Below are 6,701 nucleotides of genomic sequence, written 5' to 3'. Positions count from 1 at the left end.
GACTGTGAACTGCGGTTGCTTCCGTGTTGAAACCTAGTGGGCTTGGCACAGTAAGTTTGGTCTAATGAAAGACCTCGTCACAATCTCCCTGCCGGTATACCAAATGGTGTACTACGCCAGCGGCCGCTGGTGGCAACAAGTCGGGATTGTGTTGTGTGGGTAAAGTGTACAACCTTTGCAGAGTGTAAAACTATTCGAATAGCCGTGTCCACGGTCATGGACGACACATGAATCTTTCTTGACGTACAGGACCTGTCTTGCTTATTCCCTCTTTGCCCCTATTCTTGAAACCTATGAAGAGTGTCAGTTGATCGAGGATCCTCACTTTGATGAAAGTTATTCTGGAGTTAAAACATGTTTTCATCAAAGGCTACTTCTATCCAACTGCTATTTTTTTCAAACAAAATTAGCTTTTATGCAAATGAGCCATACAGCCTTCCTTTGAAGCCACATGTAGCTATTAGGACCCTCTCCGAGGGAGGCATGTTGAGTACGTAATGTACTCATGACAATAATTTTGTTGACAACAGAGTTTCATGAAGATGAAGGTGATGCTACAACTACTATGGCGATCCTTAGGAGTGAGGTCATGTGGACTACATCGACTGCCTGTGGCTGAGATGGAGTCGCTACGCATTGTACTTTCCGCTGTTTTACATTTCACTAGGTATGTCTTGTGACAAATATACCAATAATGCTTTTACGTATTCTGCAATGATACCATTTCACTGTGTTGTCAACAATGATCCTGGGGTTGACAATTAAACACAGGAGGATCTGGAAGATAATTCCGGGTTCTCACAGAAGTGGTATCAGAGCCAATGTCGACCTAGTCACGTGGCCTTAGTTAGAAATGGAAAGCCTTAGGGACTATTTTTAGAAGAGAACTATTTTGAAAGAGAAACATTCTCGTAGTCTTCTCCTTCACCATTTATGTTCTTATCTTATCTTATTCAAATAAATTTTATACTCTACTTCTCTACCAACTTCTTTATAGTTAATTATGAAACCCTTTCCCAGCCCATGGTGTTGAAAATTCAGAAGCTTCACGAGATGTGGCAAGAATTTCAACATAACTTCAAGCCTTGAAGCTCTGAGTTGCAACATTTCTACCGAGAGAAGACACCTTGAGATCTCATGAATGCAACGACCGCTGATCATGCTTCAATTGTCAAGGTCGAAGATTTGCCCAAGATTTATTGTGACCAGCCATATAGGATTAGGTTGGTTAACACCCTTGTAGTGATAGAACTCGTAGGTTGTAGACGCAAAACCTTTTTGTGTGAGTATTTGTCTGCATATATTTCTTTTGGCTTTTTCCTATGCAGACATACTAAAACCCAATTTGCCAAAATGAGTTGCTTTTGAGTTTTAATAGGATATCTTCATGGCTATCTTAGTGTTATCTTTTGTTTATCTTTTGGGGTACCTCCACTTTCTGTAGGTTTATTTTTACTCCTCTTATACTCTTTCCCTCATCTCTATAAACCCTGGATGTCACCTTGAGATGAATGAAGTATCAACAACCCACTTGGAGATCTATTATGAGAGTGAACCCTATGAAAAATCTCTTTTAAGAGGGGTAGTTGATCGTGGATTGTGGTGAGATTGAAGATTTGAAGACCTTCATTCGCAAAGAAGACAAGTATTTAAAGACCTTCACCGCACCTACCGTAATGTTCAACCTGAAGGAAGGATCAATGAGTCCAGTCGCACCAAGGCTTGACCTAAATAAGAAGGGAAAGATAGAAGAATATTAACCACTTAGAGACGTTATCAGATTACCATCGCCAAGACCGAAGGAATGCTTCCAAGCCTTGAGAAAGCTGGAGACAGTATCAACAATTGAATTATCTCCAATCAAGACCCCGAAGTTGCTTGCCATCAAGATCAGAATCAAACGTGATTCCATAAGTTTCTGAGAAGAACTATGTCGAAGGCTAAGCTAACCCAAACCCACTCTCTTTAGCCAGCCTGAATCTCGGGGACGAGATTCCTTTTAAGGTGGGTAGACTTGTAACATCCTGGCAACAAAGCTTAAATTGGGCTTTTATAATTTGGAGGATTTAATTTGATCTAGTGCGAACTTAAATTAAATTTGAGTTTTGTTCTTTTCTTTAACTGGATTTTATTTTGTCCTCGGCATATTTAAATATGCGAGTCTGTACTTTCTTGGATTTATCAGTTCATTTGATATGTGTTCGATCTTTTAATTCTTAAATAATTTTTTTCTCTTTGTCAAACTATGTGATGAATTCCTAACCAATACATCTCCTCTCCTCCGTGTGAGCAGCTCACCTGTTTTTTTTCTTTCCCAACCGCATGGGCCTAGCCCATTTGTTGTTTTTCTCTTTGTCTCTCTTATTTTTATTTCCCCTCACTTCTTCCTCATGGGCTGGCCAAACTTGCCCATCTCTCCCAACTACGAACCCCTCTCCTCCTCCTAAGTGTACGTTCACAACTCACAGAAGAGGAAACCTCAACAGCCACCTCCGTGCACACACAGGAAACCTCTACACCTTCCTTTAATTCCTCCTCCCTTCCTATTCCTCTCCGCTGGTCATCTCCCCAAAGAACGCCTGGTCTCCTTTCCTTCCTTTGTAGGCTCGCACCTACAGGAAGATAAACGTACACGAAGAGAAACTGCCAAGCACTCACGCAAGAAGCTGCCTCCTGCCCTCCATAATTCCCATAAGTGTCCACCGTTTCCAAAACTGAAGATACAGGGACCTGCGCCTCAATCTCCTCCCTCGTTTCCGTTAGCCCTCTGCCATCTCTCTTCTCCATCCTCCCACAGAACTCCTCCCAAAGAAACAGTGTTCCATGGACGTCGGTCCTTGATTCTGATGAAGGAGACCATCCTAGTCTATGCCCTTGCGCCAAAAGGTTCTCTTTCATGCGTTGAATCCATTCAGGGAAGAAAGAACGCGATCCGTTGACCACACACGCAGAATTTCGCATGTCCGTCTACACTGTTCGTCGAGTTCTTCGCGCCGTTCTGTCAAACCGGTGAGCCTCTATCAAATTTCTTTTGCACGCATACTCATCATCATCTACTCTATTTCGTAGACATCGTCATTCGACTCATCTATGTCGTTGCTCGCGCCGAGGCATGAACGGATTCTATCGACATGTCCGCGTACTTTTTAGTTTCTCGGATGATCTTGTGTTCAACATATGATTTGTTTCTCATGCCCATAGTAACCCCATGGTGGAGTTAGATTGCTAGTTTCATCATTAGGAGTTTAGTATAAATTTTTGTTATAGTCGTTATTGCCCAAGATTGAATGGGGTTTTGTTCATCGGTTAGATTTTGTATTAATATGTTATTGTTCATATGTTCGCGATATGCCTAGGAGTGTATCCTATTGGTCTGATAATTTTTGCGTGTGACAAATAACTTGTTAGATTTATTTGTTAATCGATTATAATTTTTGTTGACGCAAGTTGATAATCATTTTTTATATTGTTATTGTCTTGGGTTAGACATGTCTATAAATTTTAATATAGTTTTGTATGGTTTCATGTACATATTGCATGTCTAATCGTAGTAGTGTGTTATGCTTTTGTTTCATATTAGTCCTTGTGATTTGTTATCATGTGTAGTAGTCGATCGTTGAACTTTTGTGTTGATTTGATATTTTTATATGGCCATGACATGCCTAGGAGTCACTCCTAATCATTCCATAATTACATGAGTTAGGTGTGATTGTCTAGATTTATCCTAAGGATTTCTTTTAATCATTTCTTATAGTTTTGTATGGTGTTGCATGTTGTTATTTTTTTCTTTATAGCTCATGTAGTCCTCTTTTGTGCACATGTACAAAATTTGGTGAATGATTGCCAAGCTTATAATGTCGTAGAGTTATTCTAAGCTTTGCTCTCTTTATCGAGTCATGGCATATTTCATGTTTTGACTAGTTCCTTTTGTTTAGCATGAATATATCTTAGATATGTTTTACATATTCATGTTTATCCATGATGCATGTGTGTTTATTTATATTAGTTTATTACCATGCCGTGTTAACAATTGCTTACAGTAGAATGCATGTTTGGTTGTATGCGTACCATGCACTATATCATTTCTAGTTTGCATTGTATGACTACACATATGGTTAGCCTTGATTTACATTATAGTAGTTTGTTGATCTTGTACATTCTTTTATTAAGCAACTTCTTACTTGATCAATACTATGCCATGTTGTTGGGATTGTATAAATGGATTTCATAACATGTGTGTAACGACCCGTGTGTTGTATCTTCCTCATATGCTTAGTGTGCATAGTTTGATCTGTTATGTAAGCATGAAGTGGTAATCTTATTGCTAGTGGTTACTTGAGTATTAGTTGTTCTTTAGTAGTAAGTCCATATTCTAGGTTAGTATCTTATCATGATCACTCGTATGTGTCATGCTTGTGTTATTTTTTTAGACATCTAATGAATCTATACTCACATGTATTGTGTGAGATGTGTGTTATTATTAGGTTATTTAATTAGTTTCTACCTTAATTAGTATTGGTTTGTCTTCTTTTATAGAAATGCTTGCTAATAGTTTTTATGATTTATGTTTAGTCTTTGATTGCTGTTAACCATTATAAGTATTTGGATTCATCCAAATATTTATTCTTGGTTGATTGTTACTCTTAATCATATCATGCCTAGGATAGTTGTTCATCCATTTGTTCCATATGTTGTATAGTTCCTTGTTAATTATTTGGCAAATGAATTGGTTTGATATAATGTACTTGATCCTATTTTCTTTAATAATGATTTAGTTCTAGACCTAGATAGATTCAATTCATTTTATTGAATTATGTCTGATTGCTTAACTACTATAGTGTAATGTTAATTTGGTTATCGTATACAATACTTGCTTTGAATTATCATATAGTTGATGTGTATGCTGGATGCTATTGACCATTATAAAATATTTAGATTCTATCTAGATATTTATTTGTGGTTAACTATTACCTTCATCATGTGTTCTCATCATGTCATGTTATGATTGAGTAGTTGAAATGCATAGTTTGGATTGTTCCATGTGTGTTGATGCCATTTGGTTTGTTATGTAACAGTTTCCATATAGTAAGCTCAGATGTGTAGTGGGCATTGCTAATGATTAGTACCATACTTCGTATTAGAACGTTAGTCTTGTTGACAAGCTTTGCCTAGTCATCTTCAACCTAAACCATGCCTATCCGTCGAATCCTCTCTACTTACCTTCCAATCGTGCTATCTCCTTTTGGAATCTCCATCTTAATCAATATCTTGTTATCCATCCACTCTTAATTTGTTTCAGATGTTATTTGGATTTACTGTTGTTTTGGTATTTATTGTTTGTCTTTTACTATCGTTATGACGAGTAGGGAACGATAACGATCTTGGACATGGACAGAATCAGGTTACTGAAGAAGGAGTCGACAACGAAGGCATGCCTCCTTCTTTGATCATACTTATCCTATGGTTTACAAATTGCATTGAGTTTTATTGTTACTATGTGCATGCTATTTTAATTCTCGTAGCTAGCGTGTCGATTGACACATTACCTTGATCCGCTTGTCGCCTATTCACTTGACACCTGAGTAGAATTATAGTATTCTTGTAGAGTAGAAATGCTTAGCCATGCTTATTACCCTATAGGTGCTTTGTTGAATGACCTCTGAGTCATTGACAGTTGAAACTTACCGCTGAGCTAGGCTAGTTGGCCCTTATTGATATCCTCTACTCTCTTCTACTCAGGGTAAAACTTACCATCTGAATACTGGTGCGGGCGACAGCTGAATCAAGGATTGAAGGAGCGATTGGCTGCCCTTCACGAGTTGAAGGGAGCAATCAGTCGTCCGTGCCGCATGAGTCCTAATAAGTCTTGGATTTGAAGATTGCGATAACAGTACAGCCACATGCTATATGGGCACTGGCTTGGTTAATTAATTAGTTCACTCTTATTGTCGTCATCGCCGTACCGCAGATGGGATAGCTGCCTTGCGAGGAGTATCCTCGGCACAAAAGGGGGGACCGGACTGTGAACTGCGGTTGCTTCCGTGTTGAAACCTAGTGGGCTTGGCACAGTAAGTTTGGTCTAATGAAAGGCCTCTTCACAATCTCCCTGCCGGTATACCAAATGGTGTACTACGGCAGCGGCCGCTGCTGGCAACAAGTCGGGATTGTGTTGTGTGGGTAAAGTGTACAACCTTTGCAGAGTGTAAAACTATTCGAATAGCCGTGTCCACGGTCATGGACGACACATGAATCTTTCTTGACGTACAGGACCTGTCTTGATTATTCCCTCTTTGCCCCTATTCTTGAAACGTATGAAGAGTGTGAGTTGATCGAGGATCCTCACTTTGATGAAAGTTATTCTGGAGTTAAAACATGTTTTCATCAAAGACTACTTCTATCCAACTGCTATTTTTTTCAAACAAAATTAGCTTTTATGCAAATGAGCCATACAGCCTTCCTTTGAAGCCACATGTAGCTATTAGGACCCTCTCCGAGGGAGGCATGTTGAGTGCGTAATGTACTCATGACAATAATTTTGTTGACAACGGAGTTTCATGAAGATGAATGTGATGCTACAACTACTATGGCGATCCTTAGGAGTGAGGTCACGTGGACTACATCGACTGCCTATGGCTGAGATGGAGTCGCTACGCATTGTACTTTCCGCTGTTTTCTGATTGTAAGAAATGTCATGAGACATT

At 39.1% G+C, this 6,701-nt stretch overlaps 1 long non-coding RNA gene across 1 annotated transcript; it reads left to right on the top strand.

Moving 5' to 3' along the window:
- The first annotated feature begins 2,498 nt into the window (after nt 1–2,498).
- On the top strand, nt 2,499–6,266 carry LOC141026593 (uncharacterized). The gene is made up of 3 exons (XR_012188951.1): nt 2,499–3,009; nt 5,367–5,429; nt 5,740–6,266. It is a non-coding gene; the product is annotated as an uncharacterized lncRNA (long non-coding RNA).
- The last annotated feature ends 435 nt before the right edge of the window (nt 6,267–6,701 follow it).

This window comes from Aegilops tauschii, chromosome 7 (assembly GCF_002575655.3).
Source record: "Aegilops tauschii subsp. strangulata cultivar AL8/78 chromosome 7, Aet v6.0, whole genome shotgun sequence".
Lineage (NCBI taxonomy): Eukaryota > Viridiplantae > Streptophyta > Magnoliopsida > Poales > Poaceae > Aegilops > Aegilops tauschii.
The sequence above is the reverse complement of the archived record's forward strand: the minus strand, read 5'-3'. Positions and strand labels throughout refer to the sequence as shown.